At 41.7% G+C, this 13,338-nt stretch overlaps 1 long non-coding RNA gene across 1 annotated transcript in view; it reads left to right on the plus strand.

Annotated features, from left to right (window-relative positions):
• LOC148044901 (uncharacterized) overlaps nt 1-12,556 on the plus strand; it is a 28,574-nt gene extending 16,018 nt beyond the window's left edge. The window contains exon 3 of the long non-coding RNA XR_015696894.1: nt 12,037-12,556. This is a non-coding gene — a long non-coding RNA (uncharacterized LOC148044901). The remainder of the gene's footprint in view (nt 1-12,036) is intronic.
• Nucleotides 12,557-13,338: the final 782 nt, after the last annotated feature.

Raw genomic sequence — 13,338 nt, forward strand, 5'->3', positions numbered from 1 at the left:
TGTTTAATTTTTTTAAAGGTCCATGCTAGAGATGGAGATGGGGAGATAGCCAACTTTTCTACCAGGTACAAGGCTAGGGCGGTCTTCTTTGGTATTTTGCTCAAGATCATGAAAGGGAGAAAAAGAAAAGTCAATTCATCAGATGCTGGAACAAAATTAAAAAATAAGATCCTCATAAAAAGGGAAGCAGAGAAACCTGGAGAAAAGACATGAAGAAAATATATGAAACAGAGGATCTAGCAAGTAGGCAAGAACAGAAGTGGTTGACACTGAAAGAAAAGATTGTGTTTACACATGTGCACAAGGTTAGTTATCAACCTGTTCTGACCCCCCTCGTCCCACACCAACACACACTCCGAGCCAAAGATAAGTTACGGCATTTAATTAACAGAGATAGGTCCTTGGCAGCAAACCGGCACAGACAAGCTTGGGCAGCAATCCAGCCTGCCAAGTTCACAATAATGTTCTCCAACATTCGTTCCTGCGTTGACTTCTGCAAAAGGGGCGTGTGCACAAGCAGTCTTTTTATAGTCTGGAGAGGAGCCTAATGACCACCAGCTGAGTGCAATTACCTCCTGTAATTGCATAATTGTTCCTTACGCCTATTAGCTCTCTGGTACCAGGCATCTTCGAACAACTCCCTTGGCTCCTTCCCACTGCTGAAGTCTGGATCACACTCCCTTGTCTCCTCCCCACTGCTCCAAGGCTCAGGCGCCTCCTGGTGGCCAACCAGCCTCTCTGCGCCCTGCTCGGAGTCGGAACCCTGTCCAGGATCCTCCACATCCTCCAAAGCCGACTCATAGGGCCCCTCGCTGTCGGAGTCTGGTGGCAGCTCCAACGACTCCTGCTGAGCCACAACAAAACCTAATGACTGCTTTTGCAAAATGAAATTTGTCTTGTGTTACCTCATGGCTAGTATTTTTGTGGATTAATAAACAGCACAAGCCCAGCCTGGTTGCTCAGTTTATCATTCCATATATTGTATCTGTTGTGGTCCGCCAGCAGCCAGTGGAGCTGGCAGCAGATTCGGACAGTGGGGAGGTTGGGGAGGAACATGGGCCAGTCCTGGAGTCTGGGGAAGATTCTGATGAGTGCATCGGAGGCAGAGAGGGGACCAGGGCCGTATGCCAGCTATCAGCTGCCTTCAGAGTCAGACATCAGTGAGGCAGACCAACAGCTGGAGCCTATTCCCAGTGTGCACATGCACAGAGTTGCTAGAAAAAGGGAACAGGCAGTGGTGGGATTCAAATAATTTAACAACTGGTTCTCTTCCCTAATGATTTCTTCCAACAACTAGTTTACCAAACTGCTCAGAAAGTTAACAACTGCTTCTCCCAAAGTGGTGGAAACCTGGCTGAATCCCACCATTGGGAACAGATAAAGAACAGCTAAAGGTCGATTTGGGAGTAAGGCCACAGGTGGCCAATGAATGGCCCCTCCCAGAGGAAATAAAAGAGGAGCAAAAGGGGAGTTTGCAGGAGACAATTAGTTCACTTAGTTGGTTCGTTACTCTCCGAGACTCCTTACCAAGTTTTGCAGATATCGGCCTGGCAGCTCTCCAAGCCAGATAAGGTCTGTGACTGTAAATCCTCCCTTGAAAGACTTTGCTGGATGTGAATGAGAAGAATTCACAGTCAATTAATAAAAGGGTTTTTTGTTGGGACCAGGAGTTTGCTTCATGCTCCTGGGAAGCCTCGGTCAGACTAGTATCATCAAAGGGTTGATTCACTTGACTCAGTAAACAAACTTAACATATTGTGTGAATGTAACCTACAGGTAAGTGTGAAGAAAGGAGGCCAGCTGAGTAGGCAAACAAAAGGCAGAAAGATTCAAGGTACGTTTTCAATAGAAGGGGGATGCTTCAGCTTCCATCTAACCCATGTTGGGCGAAGAACCTTGGTATTCTACACCAATGGAAACAACATGGCCAGGCTGTTGTGCAAGGGAAGAAAGAATTACCGTAAGTGCACAAAACCATTACAGGCAGAGAGAGAAAGGTTACAATGGAGACCAGAAAACAGACTACTATATTAATCAATATGATTAGGACTGAAAAGAGCCCACTTTAAAGCTTTGGTAGAGTCAGCAGAAAGGAAAAAAAAATCTCTCCCACCCACCCGTTTCATAATGATGGAAGGAAATATTAAATCTGAACATACTGTAAGCATCAAAGCTCAGAAAAGGAAAGAGATCTAAAACAGTGTCCGAACGTTGCACTTCCAGAAAAGATAGGAGGAGGAGATTATTAAGAAGAAATGAAAAGCTATGAACAGTGGAAGGTGTTGGAAGGGAAAACCAGACTACCCCAGGTCCTGCTTAACTGGAGCATGTAATTGATTTAGAAGGGACTGTGATGAGAAGGAAATTCTCAGCATATGAATGTGGGGTCAAGCAGTGAAAAAAAAGGGGGGGTTATACAGCAGCCTGCGAGGTAGCCTTCTGCTTCATCCATTAAATTGCTGCAGTGGGAGGAAATATCTGCTAACTGGATCAGGGAAAAAGGATTAGACCCAACCCTTCCGTTCCATAACGTTTCTCAACATAACCCATAGTGCAAGTTAGGACAGGAAAACTACACAGAGAGAAACATCTTCTCGCCCAAAACGTTTAGCTCTGTTTGCTTAATCAGTTATCAAGGTTTACAAACACATATAACCACAAGTCTAGTTTACAATCCACACTTGCTTTGGGTTCACACCAGCCAAGCAAGCCACATTTTGGCTGAAAGTGATACGTAAACTCAGTAAAACACTGCTCTGTCAGCCTTGAATGGCAGCAGCCTCCTGAGGCAGCTTCTAACCAAAGTCCCTAAAATACATGCCACCGAATTCTCTAAAATACATGCCACTGGTTTGAAAACAATGCGGCAGAGAGTGAGTGAGATTTATGAGTGAGATTTATTTCTGGGAAATATTTTGAATCAAGTGCCTTTAGATATGGGATATTAATTTTACATTTGAAACAGCTTCCCACAACCGTGTATATGAACTGCATTAAGCTATAATGTGTCGTGTTAGCTTAGCCTTTAAGTGTAGGAAGTCAACACGCACCCGTCTCCTAGAAAAATGAGATATTTTAGGAAATATTAAAAGGGCAGAATATTTCCCCCTAAAAGAGAGGCAGAAACTCAGCCCCCCCCCCACCTTTGTCAATGGGCCATTAAGGCTTAAGCCAGTCTATTCTACATAACAAAGATCTCCCTCCTTTAGACAGAGCCATAGAAGGAATTGCCCAAAAGCCCTTCATTACATTATCACCCAGCAATAGCTCAACCAAGCTTGGGAGACAGACAACCTACAAAGTTAGCTAAGACACCCGCCCCTTGGGAGTCTGACCACCAATCAGAAAACATTTCTTAGACAGGAACAGGAAGCTCCAAGGCAGGGCCCAAGAGGGGGCATAAAACTCAGGCTCTCTCAGCATCTCTTCCCTTTTTTTCCTTTCAAGATCTTCAAGGCGTGTGATCCTTCTTTCCCCCACAGGACCTCAAACCGTGTGGTCCTGCTGTCTACCATTAAAACTTCTTTCGAAGCAACTTCCATGAATCCAGTGTCTTTCCCCCCCGCCCCCACTTGGAACTGAACTCAGATGGACATTTCTTCCAATATAATTGCAGCCAATGTATTCTGGAAAGCATGATTTGTGGCTTACTTTATTTGTAAGCTGAACTCATTTTAGTTAATGAACCACAAAAATACAAAATAAAGATGCTCTCACTCATCCCTCCCAGAAATGCACACACAACCTCACCACAATGAGGCAGCACAGCAGGATATGGAGAAATGTGTGGCCCTGTTTATACAACATTTTCAGCCATGATTTATTTAACAATGGTTTATAATTTGAAGGGTTCATGCAACACACTACTTCATAAATGCACTCAATCAACCAACCGCACAATTTTGAGTCACTTAACATATTAAGACCCCAAAAAAAGCAAAACAAATTTTGATTTAGGCTGTTGTAGAAACAAAACCTATATGTGACTAAGAGAAAGGGGGGGATAACCACAATTTTAAATGTTTGGAAAGTACTTTTTTTTCTTCATTTATATGACAGAAGATTTAATCATTTCATAAGCTAAGATCTGGCTAGTGAGGGTCCTGCTTTAGAGGCCATTCATAAAATTCGTGCTAAAGGTAAACAAGATTTGCTAGACTGACTAAGGCAGGAAAAGTTAGAATAGGATCAGACTGGCTAAAGCAGATGTGTCCATTCTTAGCAATATTAAGACTTGTAGACTTCAGTTCCAGAATTTCCCAGGTAGCCATGCTGGTTGTGGAATTCTGGGAGGTGAAGTCCACAAAAAGTTGCCAAGTTTGACACCCCTCTGGGTTAAAATGTCATTCTGTCTTCCCCAGCAGCAAGAAGCAGCTCTCTGATATTACAGTAGGGACAGAATAAAACAGGGTGTGTGGGAATCGGCAAGATATCTGAATGACCTGATCTCTCCAAAACAAAGAATAGCTTTCTTCAGAGCCAGATTTAACATTCTTCCCTCAGCACTCCTCCAGGGCAGGTATAAAAGAACACGTATAGCCGAAAGTGTTTGTATATGTGGTAAAGGAGAAGTGGAAGATAATTCACATGTACTATTACACTGCGAGCTATACAGAGCTTGTAGGTCTGCATATATTCTCCCCTTATTAGAGAGATTGCCAGGGAGGGCAGACAATTTTTATCTAGGCTTCCTCCTCCAGGACACTAACCCGGCTACCACGTATGCAATGGCAAAGTTCTGTGCTGCTGCAATGTCCATAAGAAAAAAATTGGCTACAGTATAGTACCATCTTGTACCAATTATCTGGACATACCTTCAACAATATTTGGACCATAATGTTATTATCCACTTTTAATGTACGTAAAACATTATATTTTAATGTTAGTATTTTTAATATAGTGTAAAGACAAATGTATATTGCTGGTCTTTGACCGTAATAAGCGTCTTACTTACTTACTTACTTACTTACTTACTTACTTACTTACTTACTTACTTACTTACTGATGTTACAGTAAATATAATTTCTGGAAGAGGAAGACTTCCTTCTGCCCATTACATTATACCCAGAGATAAATGAACTTACATATGTATGTGTGGACCAGCTGTGAATCAGCTCTTGGCGGGGAGGACCTCTAGTTCAAAAAAAGATGACTGCGGGCAACAGCAGATGGCACTGAAACCCAACAGGAGGGAGATGCATGTTAAAGCCCCAGGATGGGGGGCTGCAGTGAGGGAGAGATGAGAACCTGATCATAGACTAAATCAGATACGTGTTGGCTCCAGATATTTCTTGCCTGCCTGTGTTTATGCCACAAAGTAGGTTACAAACATATCAGATTGTGCTTTAGGAAGTCTTATGAATGCATCCCTTGTAGTTTGCAGTGTTTTATGGTTCAGCATTTGAGATGAAGCCAGCCAATTATTGAGTTATGGCTGGTTTGGTTTATTGTCAGGGCACTGGACTAGTAGTAGTGTAGAAACTTCACTTCTAATCCCAATTTAGGCACAAAGCTAGCAGGCTGACCTTGAGTCAGCACTCTCAGCTCTAGGAAGAAGGCAAGGGCAAACCACTTCCGAAAACACTGCCAAGAAAACTGTATTAACTCATTTGTTATAGCTGGCAGAAGAAAGATGTACTCAAAGGCACAAAACCCCCAAGCCCTCACACTGAACACCAGTTTGGCCTGCCACATCTGCTGTTGTGGGACAGTACTCTCCTTATCTTCAGTTCCTGTGTGGGGAAAAAAAAAAGCATTCCTGTCTCCATGACACAGAATAACAGAATCGGAAGGGACCTTGGATGTCTTCTAGTCTAACTGCTCCTCTATTTTGCATCCTTTAGACCAGGGGTCCCCAACCCCTGGTGTGTAGATTGGCATTGGTCTGAGGCATGCCAGCAACCAGACTGCACAAACAAGCAAAGCCACATCCATGGGATGCAGGAACCACGTCCCCCTCCAGTCCATGGAAAAACCTTTCTCCATGGAACTGGTCCATGACAGCCAAAAGTTTGGGAGCCACTGCTTTAGACTAGTCTTCAAGCTGAGCTCTGTTCCCAGTAGCTTCACAAACAGTGCCATAGTATTTCTTTTTGTTGTTAGTTGCGAAGTTGTGTCCGACCCACCACGACCCCATAGACAACATTCTTCCAGGCCTTCTACTATCCTCTGGAGTCCATTTAAGCTCATGTCTACTGCTTCGGTGACTCCATCCAGCCACCTCATTCTCTGTCATTTTGTTTTTCTTTTGCCCTCAATTTTTCCCAGCATTACGCTCTTCTCCAGTGAGTTCTTCCTTCTCATTAGGTGGCCAAAGTATCTTCAGGATCTGGCCTTCTAAAGAGCAGTCAGGGTTGATCTCCTCTAGGACTGACTGGTTGGATTGCCTTGCAGTCCAAGGGACTCACAGGAGTCTTCTCCAGCACCATAGTTCAAAGACCTCAATTCTTTGGCGCCCATCCTTTCTTATGGTCCAACTTTCACAGCCATACATTGCAGCTGGGAAAATCATAGCCTTGACAATACGCACTTTGAAAATAGTTCCCCAGTGCTTTCATTCAAGCAATGTTTTTGGGCTTCCCCACCAAGGCTACAGCCCTGCTCTTTAATGGCAGTCTTCCATCCAGATTTAATTCAGGCCCTCTGCTCCTTACCTTTTTGAGCTAAGACACTCAGACCCGGTGGGGAATGGAATGGCATAGAAATCTTAATAATACAATTATAAAAAAGTAAAGATTTGTTTGGCCTTGGAAGCTAAGGAGACTCTGTACTAGTTATATACAAGACAATCTATCTTAACACTGTAGCATCAGCAAGATAATATTTCTCAGTTCCTCATCTGCTGTCACACACGAATCCAAGGTTTTCATGGAGCTTTTCTAATTAAATGTTATTACAAAGGAAAGGGATTCAGTTACAATTTAGACAACTGGCTCCTTTTGTTTGTGGGATCCAATTTATCTGACTTTGGAAGGGCAAAGTTTCCTTCTTTTTCTTGCTCACAAGATGAACAGGAAATCTAGCTTTCAAGTTTTCAGATAATAATATTCTGAGTTCACAATATTTTCCTATACCCAGGGGGTATAACATTGGCAGCATAAAAATAATTACATTGGCTTTGGGTTAGTTTATAGGACCATTTCGTTTCTAGCACAAGGACCCAGCTCAGTTGACCTCGGTTAAAAGCATGTTCAGCTGACCATGAGTAATAAGTGTGACATGTGAACATAGTCTAAAAGAAAAGCTCAGTAAATTGACAGTTCAGAGAGGATGAATACTCTCTTTTAGATGAGATCATGCTGCACCCTTTCATTCCTGACCCTATTTCTTCCTGTTTTACGCCCCACGCTTCTTAAATATCCTATTCAGATTTTTTCACTTTGCTTTTATGTTTCTTTCAACATCCCGAATTCTCTCTTCCATATAATGGAGGGGACAGAAGAATTCTCTTAAGGATAGACATTTTTGCTTCTTCTGACAAACATTTATTCTTCACAATAGACCACAGCACTTCAGCACTTTGAAGGTTCTCCATCCACTTTTCCATCTTTCCATCTTTAGCAAAGATTATATCCAGTGTACATTAATCTACTTGCTCTAGTTTTTCAATATTCACATACAACTTACAACTGGTCATGTTATTTACCTATCAAGCACAATTAACTTTGTTCGTTGAAACATTATTTTCCTCTTAGTATTCTACAGTTGGACTTTCATCACACATGCCTAGACAATCTACTATTATCATAAGCATTCCTTATATACTTTTTAATAAAGGAGGATAACACATGTGCTTATCTTACTCCTTACTCAATGTTGAACCATTTACTAAAAATTCTATTTATTCTTATATGTTTTACTTCCATCATATACCATGCTCCTCACATTTAGCAGCCAATCTTCTGTTCCACACTTAGGCAAAAAAAAATCATAAATTAAGCCTATTTGCTTTATCATATGCTTTCTCTATATCAACAAACCCATGCATTTCATATTGGTCTCCTGGAAAGCAAAATCTTGACTGCACAATTTCCAGCAGAAATTGCACTTCATTTTGCAAATTGGGTCATTAGCTCCTTTTCTCACTTTTGATTAGAATTCTGTTTATTTTTTGTCAAAATTGCAGAAAAGAGTTTTGGTATTTCAGTAATTTAAAGTTTTAAGCATTCTTCCAAGTGACTTTTCTTACAGGAAAAAAAGACACTGGTTTAGGATGGCCATCACAATCTCCAAATTTGAATAGTCTTGAAAATATGAAACATGTAGAGCATGCAAAAAGAGAGTATTTCAGAATTAGAACATTTCTGCAAGAAAGAGTGGGGAGTACATTTTTTTATTCCAAAAGGCAGAGTAAAAGTAAGGGCAGAATGTAAACAAATCAACAAATAAATAAAATGAAAACATATCCAGCCGGCTATAGGGAAATGTTTGGAAGATCTTATTTCTGTCAAAGGAGGTGTCCACCTTCCACATTTACTGTTTTCTTATTTTGAATCTGTAAACAGCTGCATATTTATTCATTTATTCATTCATTTCTGCACAGCTGTATTAACATGAGTATAAACTCCAGATCACAAAAGTCTCATTTTGACCCCAGTTTCTCATACTAAGCAACAGGTTGGTAGCCACCATGTAAACAATGCCCAGCTGCAATCTGGTCTGCTTTCTCAGAAAAGTCTTTTTCCCCCTCTTCTACATCAAAGAATAGGGAAAGAAAATAAGAAGTTTACGGCTTAGTTAAATGTGTGCAGAGTTCTCCTTTGAAGGCAAAAGTAGTGGGAATTCTTGTCTTGTCTTTTTAGTTGTTCTCTCCAGCAAATGTCACAGCAGAGCCAAAAGAAATTTGTTCCTTTCCAGCCCTGATTGCTGCAGGAGGACTCAGCCATGTTCTATACTATCTCAATCAGAACCTTCTTAGAATGCAGTGTCTGGTTTTAGGCAGCACAGTCTTAAAGGACTCAACAAACTGAGTTGGGGAAAAGGACCAAGTCTACCCAGAGGTTGAAGGAAACCAAATTCTATATATGTCTAACCTGCAAAAAAAGAAAAGAAGAAGACAATGACCGCAGGGAGTTATAGAAGCAGTTTTCAACTTTATAAAGAGTTTTGTAGGAAAGGAAGAAGTAGACTTCTTCTCTGGAGCCCAGAGGTAGGAACAGAGTCAACAGGTTAGAGCAGGGTTGTCAAGCTCGAGACCCGTGGCCCAGATGGGTCACACCAGGGGTCGGTTCCAGCTTCTACTGCCAGTAGAAGGGACGTGCTTTGGGCGCGCGCTTGATGCACACTATACGCACTATGCGCACATGCACAGCAGGTTAAAAATGCTTCTGTGCATGCGCAAAAGCAAAAAACAAGATGGCAGCGCTTAGGGCACTGTCGATAGAACCAATTTGCAGGTGTGGCCAGCTGAGTTACTATCTACTCAGCCGAACTGGTCCAAACCAGTAGGAACCCACCTCTGGGTCATGCGCTGGCCATGCCCACATCTGGTTTAGCAAAGGGCGGGAGAAGTTGTGATACGTCACATGATGACACTGTGACGATCCGAGTTGACCCCATTGGGTTAAAGGAACAAATTCTGGTTTGTTTGTTTATTACATAGATTTAAATAATGCCTGACTTCAACTGACTTTGGGCACTTTACATAATAAAAATAAAACAATAAAAAGAGAAAGAAGTTATATACCTCTGGAAAAATTAAGACTTGTCAACTGGAAGAATAGGTTACTTCCATGAAGTATATTTATATTTATATTTCACTTATAAGCTATTCCTATTACAACTTCCCTCACTAGAGATTTCCAAACAGACATTGGATAGCCATCTGTTCAATGTTATTTAGCAGATTCTGCATTGTACAGAATTTTAAGCTGAGTATGGTGTGTGAATCCAGGCACTTTCTTATTCTTGATCCAGTTTAAAGTTGGAGCAAGGATTTTACATCTGCCATGGTGGTGCAGTGGTTAGAATTCAGTATTGCAGGCTAAGTGTGCATTCCCTCTGCCAGGAGTTCAATCCTGACGGGCTCAAGATTAACTCAGCCTTCCATCTTTCCAAGGTCGGTAAAATGAGACCCAGATTGTTGGGGGCAATACACTGACTCTGTACATCCGTAAAGCCCTATGAAGCAGCATATAGGTCTAAGGGCTGTTGCTACTATTCTTGCTATTCTGTTTTGATTAGAGTTATGCTCGTTGATCTGCCTGTTGCTTTCAAGATCTTCAGAGGAAGTGTAACCATTTTGCAACTACTATTCCACATTTTCTGTAGTCATCTTTTTCACAAAAGATCTATGATTCCCTTAAGCAAGACCCTCTATGTGTCAAAAGAGGCTTTATCCACACTGGTTGGGGACACATACAGGGGTTTGAAGGGTTAACCTGCTTCCTGAAGGGCAAGTTCCTCTAATGGCCCATTGATAGAGGAAGAAGGATGAATATGAATGGGCAGCTGTGAAAGACAATGGATGCTTTTCTTTGATGGGAAGCTGGCACAGCAAACACTGGAAAGGGGCCAGGATAAGAGTATGTACAGGGTGCACCCACCCCAGAGAATGGAAAAGGGCTGGTGGTACCATCAGCTAGAAGGGCAGAGTACATAATTAGTGCAATATGATGGTAAAGGCTTTCTTGGACTGTACCACTTCAAGTACATACACGCAGCATACTGGAAGCATACATGACTGACATAAGAACTGAAGCTAGGGAGAAGGGAGTTCCTCAATTTTGTTTCTTCAGGCAATCTCATATGAGAGACTAAAAACTTTACCTCTTATATCCTTTTGCTTGAATTGGTTGGATTCAAGGCAAACAATGAGCAGTTGCTCTTCATTAAAGAGAAAACAAAATAGCAGAGTTGGAAGGGACCTTGGAGGTCTTCTAGTCCAGCCCCCTGCCTAGGCAGGAAACCCTATACTGTTTCAGACAAATGGCTATCCAACCACTCCTTAAAGACTTCCAGTGTTGGGGCATTCACAACTTTTGGAGGCAAGTTGTTCCACTTATTGATTGTTCTAACTGTCAGGAAATTTCTCTTAACTTCTAAGTTGCTTCTCTCCTTGATTAGTTTCCACCCATTGCTTCTTGTTCTACCCTCAGGTGCCTTGGGAAATAGTTTGACTCCCTCTTCTTTGTGGCAACCCCTGAGATATTGGAACACTGCTATCATGTCTCCCCTAGTCCTTCTTTTCATCAAACTAGACATATCCAGTTCCTGCAACTGTTCTTCATATGTTTTTGCCTCCAGTCCCCTAATCATCTTTGTTGCTCTTCTCTGCACTCTTTCTAGAGTCTCCACATCTTTTCTACATCCTGGCAACCAAAACTGGACGCAGTATTCCAAGTGTGGCCTTACCAAGGCATTATAAAGTGCTATTAACATTATACAAAACTCCTGATCATAAAGTCTTTTTACCCAATGTGGGTAAAAAGTCCCTGTCGCGATTGGGTAATGGGTTCCTGTTACCCAAAAGAAAACCTCTCTTACCCAATTTTGTATAATTTACCCAGGTTTAAAAGCACTCTGCTATAGACTATTTTGACAACCTTTTATCCAGTAAAGAGGCACCAATTGAATCCTTCCTTGAAACATTACAGTATTAAAAGCCAGGCTATCTAGGCAGCTGGTACGAAGTCAGAAAACTGGGCTCTTGGGGGAACTTTGTCTCTTTGGCCAAAATGCGCAAGCAAGATTGAAGCATTTATAAAGATTCCCTTTAAATAGCACTTTCTGAAAGGCATAGAACTTTTCACGAGACAGAATTCTTTGAAATATGATCTGGTGTGTTTTTTATCGCAATTGGAATTGGCTCACTAGTGATTATACTTTTGCCTGCTCAGCACAATTTCCCAGGATTAGTCATCCGCCAGAAAAGAGAACATCAACATTTCTGTGGCTCTAGTCAGCTTTGCAGATTTTCAAATGTTTTATAGCAGAAACTGAACTGAAGACACATGGTCCCAAGTCTTGGGGCCAAATGAAGGTTGTGTTTGTGGCTTGGAGATGGCAGATGTACAGAGTTGTTGTGTTCCTTTGCAGAATATTTCCACTGGGCTGGGTCTTCCCATGAGCAGTTGCTAAAAGTCGTTCAAGGGTGAGGAAATTATCCGGGGCTGCTGACTCTTCTGTTTAATGAAGGAATCAGAGACAGAGCAGAGGCTGAGTCATGGAGAGGCTGCTGAACACACCCAATGTTATACAAACAGAATCCATCTTCGTAGTGAACACAATTGTAATATCAGAGTAAGATGTGAGTGGCCTTCTTTATGGCAGTGTGTGGGTCAGGGTAAGAACCTGCATTTGGGAAGTCAACTACACAGGGATTCCTGGGAACAATCTTTAAGAAATACATGCTAATGAGGTGCCACATAATCAGAGAAATATTTTTGCAGAATGTCTGTTAAATACTGTAAACTGATTTTCCAGTGTCTTATTAAGGATTCATTCTGTACAGAGGTCATATTACGCTAGCTTATGGTGTGTTCGGTTTTAATATGATGTGCTTTACAAAACCCACCTCTGTAATTTGTAAACTTTGATTTATGACTTAAAATAATTTGTGATCCCAACGAATTGTGACTTATTCAAACCATACCTCAGAGCAACGTATAAATTAATAACTGACAGCAGAGTCATGGAGGGATACAGGAAAAGGTTCCCTTCCCTCTGATGAATGGGAAGGATGTATGTGTGAAACAGAGAACTCTGTTTCACTCGCTATAAGAATGCAAATGAACAGCTGTCTGCGAGGAGTATAAATCCTTCCATTCCCCACCATCCAGTCAAGAGCTGAAGAAGCTTATTGGATGAGAAGCTAAATTTCTTCAAAGAAAAACTAGAAAGTCCAGTTGCCTCTTGAAAAAAGCATCTTTGGGACAGTCGGAAGGGACATCTCAGCATCATGGAAAACTGCACTCTGCTCTTGTTACTCACTCAACCCTATTTGCCAAAACTATCTGCAATCCTGAGATTTCTTTTCCAGTCCTTATCAAAATTGCTATTTATCAGAGGTATTTAGGCACGTTTTTGAGGTCGTGTGCATGCGCAAAAGGGGAGTGCAAGAAAGTGCATACGTGGAAGGCCAGGTGCATGCGCAAAAGGAGTGCATGCACCCCCAAAAGCAAGCAGAGGCACACAGGGCAAACCAGTGGTAATAAAATGTGCAACCCACCACTGCTATATATGATATTATTATGGGATTTTACATCTGTGATGGGCAATTTTTGATGGGTGAGGATGCTTTTCACATTTGAGGCGGAGTTGAAGGTTTGGAGGTGAACACTGAAGATTTTAAAGAAGAGATTGGACAACTATTTCTCCTCCAAAGTCCCTTCCAATGCT

Source organism: Thamnophis sirtalis, unplaced genomic scaffold, assembly GCF_051295495.1.
Source record: "Thamnophis sirtalis isolate CommonGarterSnake01/CBP01778 unplaced genomic scaffold, rThaSir2_p1.2 scaffold_6, whole genome shotgun sequence".
Classification (NCBI taxonomy): Eukaryota; Metazoa; Chordata; class Lepidosauria; order Squamata; family Natricidae; genus Thamnophis; species Thamnophis sirtalis.